This window comes from Oxyura jamaicensis, chromosome 2 (genome assembly GCF_011077185.1).
Source record: "Oxyura jamaicensis isolate SHBP4307 breed ruddy duck chromosome 2, BPBGC_Ojam_1.0, whole genome shotgun sequence".
Classification (NCBI taxonomy): domain Eukaryota; kingdom Metazoa; phylum Chordata; class Aves; order Anseriformes; family Anatidae; genus Oxyura; species Oxyura jamaicensis.
This window is the reverse complement of record NC_048894.1, coordinates 148,230,283-148,234,493: the sequence shown is the minus strand read 5'-3', so window position 1 is coordinate 148,234,493 and position 4,211 is coordinate 148,230,283. Positions and strand designations below refer to the sequence as shown.

Here is a 4,211-nt window from a genome sequence, read left to right as displayed (position 1 = left end):
CATTTAGCCTGACCATTCTCAATATTCCAGCAGAATCCCCTGAATGTGCCCCGGAAGGCCTTTATCAAGGGAGATGAACATCAAGTCCCCATCCATTCAGTGTTTGCCATGCATTGTTTGGCCATGTAAATTCTTCCCATGGCTTTGGGAAAGCCTGGAAAGTGAGACGGGGTGTTAGCTTGAGACCTAAGCCACTTCGGTAAACCCATCACCAGGTAGGTTTTGTTTGTGGACCCATATCACCTCCCCTGTCTCTCTTGCACATCTGGATACAAAGCAGCCCAACCTCAATTAAATCACCTCCAATAATATTAAAGCACATCACAAAGAGTCAAGGTCCATTTTTGACCTTTTCCTCTCTGCTTAAGCATCCCAGAGGTTGCATCAAGAAACAACTTGACATATGTTCTTTTATCCTTACCTCAAAAAATACCTGGAGCTGAGCCCCAGTGCATGAGGAATTGCGTCCATCTTCTCATACTTGCCAGTTCACAATAGCAAGCTTTCTTTGGTTGCAGCAATGCAACCTGAATGCAGCAACCTCATCATCAAACACTCCTGGACCAGGTGGGACATGGGCAGTGCGAGGGTTAGCATCTGGCAGACCTGCAGCATAGTTTCCAGAGATGGCATCTCGTGCACCACCACCACCCGAATCGACTTGTTACATAACCAGGTGAGATGCACGAAGATCATCGCCAACATCGCCATCTCCTGACTTGCAATGAAACTGCGTGTTACCTCTATGACACTTGGCATACAAGAAATAAAGAAATGGCACACAAGATTTCTGGATTTGCATTTGCATATTTAAAAAAAATTAGGAACAGAATTTTTCTCCCTCCTTGTGTTCTGAAATATTTTGTGCCTGATTAGCAAATACTTTATTTTCGATTTTTTTTTTTTGTTGTTGTTGTTTGCTTGTGGTTGGTTGTAGAAGACTCCGTTTACTCTTATAGGGTAGCTGGACAAGTGGAAATCTTTCAGCAATGTATAGGGAAGAAGTTCAAGAACTTCCAAAATTGTAAACCGTGGACAACAGTGACATATTAGAAACCTCTGCAAAGTTCCTCTTATCTGAACAGTGCATTTACCCCAGAGAAGAGAAATCTATAGTTAACCTGATCAAGCTATGACAGTCTCTTTGTTAACTTCACTGGTCTTTTGTATGTATAAATTAAGCAGTCATCACCATCTATTTATAATCCTGCACTGAAAACACTCACTTAAAATAAAGTATGAAAAAAATAGCATTAAAAAGCTTTGTCTTCTAAGTGGTCAAGCCAGCACTTCTTACAATGAATGCTGATGTAATTCAGATTTTATGGTACTGAGAGTGTCATCAAGTATTGGAGCAATATTGCTATTGTTTCTATTTATTGACTGTTATTTGAAAGTTATTATCTATGACTTGTTATTATGCCATAGAAAGGGATTATGTTTTAGGAGTATGCAACAATGATGTTTAATATTTTGTTCTCCCAGGTACCTGTTCTCCTGTGGCTAGCTCATTTGCTAATTTGTTGTCTCCTCTGAAAATCAGTTATTCTAACCTATTTTTCTCCTTAATGCTTGCCATCAGTAAGAAAAGGGAAAAAATAAAAAATAAAAATAAAAAAATCTACTTTATTATCTGCTCCCCTCTAGGTTTCAGGTGTATATCAGCACAGAGTGAAAGGCACACCATTAGTCCTGATGCAAGAACCATGGGGCCAGCCAAAATGACGTTCTCTAAAGTCAAATGGAAAGAAAATGACTTTGAAGCACAGGAAGATGCAAGCGTTCAGTGTTTCCTTCCGACCCTGTGGCTTACAGTGAGGCACTCCCAGTGATTTCTAAGGAATCGACATTTGTTTTTTCAGCTTCTTCATTTTCTCCCCTTCCTTTTTGAAATGTGAAAACTAAACCCTATTGTGGATTCTCTATAAAACATATAGGAGAACAGTGGGGTATGACAAAGACTTTTCCTATTTTATTCCTGAGAGTTTCCGCTTCTCCAAACCAGGAGATGACAGTTCAGCCAGCAGTGAGCAGTAAGTCATGAAACCACATCAATTTCACAAAAGCACCGCTCATATGTGAGAGCTGCACAAGGAAAGAATGAGAGACCCAAGATATGAATCCACGCATTTGGAGGCCCAGTCCAGTACTCTAAATAAAAATCTTCTGTTTTTATTTATTTTTTTTTTCCTTTTAGCTGGAATAAATCAAAGCAACAATGGAAAGTACAGGTGCAAACTCAAAAACCCTGTAGTGGTTCAGTTTATGGAAGTGGGTGTAGAAGTACTTGATGTTTCAAATGCAAATAGTGTTCTGCAGTTCAGCTTAGGAGATAAGCATCACTGTTCTGTGGAATTTAACTTTGATAGACCAAAAAAAGAGAAAAGAATAATAATTAAAAAAAAAAAAAAAAAAAAGTGAAATTGATACCTTGTGACACCAAGAGAAAGTGATTTGAAGATGTCACAGGGCAGGATGGCAAAGGGGCCTGCATCTGCAGCTTCAGCTTAAATCAGCATGTGTTGTGGGTGTTCAGCACCTTCAGAAATTTGGCCCTTCAGCATCTTTTCCCTTAATCAGAGGTGCTGGAGCATTGCCAGCTACTAAAAAGTTGGGCTAGGCAAAAGGAAGTTGGTTTAGCTTGTTGAATCAAGTGATTTCATGTTACTTGCTCTAGAGGGAGGCTTTTTGTTCCGAAGGGAATCAGTTGCCAGTGGTTAAGTTGTACTTTTAGAACTTATAAATTTAATTAGGAATCAGAAACTTGAATGGACAGAGAGAGGGGAATGTTCAGAGCATTGCTGCTTTGAGCATGTGACGAATGCTGAGTTTGTTGAGGAAGGAGGAAGATGGTCTGGAGCAAATGTTCTTGAGACAAATGAAAAATGATTTAAAATCATTGATGAGAAGGTATTGGACTGTGGAAATGAAGCTGCTCAGTGCATTTCTTCCCTACCTAGAAAACCTAATAGTTAAGCTGAGTAAGTGCAGATTATATCTACTATTAAGCACAGATTTGTTTCTTTGGGCAGCACATCTCCTTCACCTAGAAAGTGAGCCATTCCCCATCCACCTTGAGGTCTTTTCAGCTCCAGACCTGCAGGTATTCCATCTGATAGCTGTCTGCTTTGGAGGCTAACTGGATTATGGGGAAGCCCCTGCTGCATGTTGGATTGCTAGGACACAAGGTAAAGAGAATGGGAAAGTATTCTCATGGGTTTTCTTGGCTTAGTTGTCTCCCAGGAAACTTCACACCAAGACCCTCCAAAATTCTAGGCTGACATGAAACAGTTTTTTGTTTGTTTGTTTGTTTGTTTGTTTGTTTTTAACCTTTGATAAATCAAAGGTAAAATTAATTAATTATTTTGCTTATTCTGGAACAATTATTCTGGGAAGGAAGCTAATAAAAACTTACATAAATCAACTCTACATTTTTTTTTTAACTTGAAGCCCTCACTTAAGATATTTTGAGGAGGGTGGATACCCTTTCTAATTATAGTAAAGCAGGGATTTGAAGTCTGATATCTCCTTTTGTGAGTGAACACAGGTCTGTAGGTATTCTGGGCTAATGTTTTCTTATGCACTCCTATTGAAGTGCCTTTATTTTATATCAACCTATAAGTATTCATTTACAGTTATGTACACATACATTTATGTTCAAGACACAAGCATAGCCTGCCTTAAGGGCACTCACCTGGAAGTGGTACCTGTGGGTTCCAGTGACACTTTGAGTGACTTAAACATAAAAAAGTACCACTTCAGAAAAAGCGGTAAACTTCTCAGTCAGCACCTCTTCTGAGAAAGAAAAAGTATTTGATTCATGTAAACTCTGAGCAGAGTGAAGAGATATGAACGTGTGCCTTCTGCATTGCAGTGGGCTACCTTACCATGGAGATGCCAGAAAAGAAGACAGCAGACCTCACTGTGAGGTAGCTGTGTGAACAGTTCCAATGTTGCCTTGTTTCTCCTCCCCACTCTGAATCAAAATAGTCTGATTTAGCAATGTCAGAATGAACTTTTTTGACCCTGATGGACAGTTGTTCCTTGACTTTTCTATTTATCACACTCCTGCGTTTCATGAAGAGGTCATCTGAACTATGTGTTGGGACAAATAAACAGCTGCCCCCAACACTCTGCAAATTAGAATAAACTTTGTCCTTGTCTATTGTAATAGCCAGTATTTTTTCTTTAACGCTTCATGGCACAACATT

The 4,211-nt window shown here is 39.3% G+C and overlaps 1 long non-coding RNA gene across 1 annotated transcript; it reads right to left on the bottom strand.

Moving 5' to 3' along the window:
- Nucleotides 1–379: 379 nt before the first annotated feature.
- Nucleotides 380–4,001, bottom strand: LOC118161097. The gene is made up of 3 exons (XR_004747849.1): nucleotides 3,888–4,001; nucleotides 3,695–3,795; nucleotides 380–606 (listed from the first exon to the last, which is right to left on the bottom strand). It is a non-coding gene; the product is annotated as an uncharacterized LOC118161097 (long non-coding RNA).
- Between the last annotated feature and the right edge of the window lie 210 nt (nucleotides 4,002–4,211).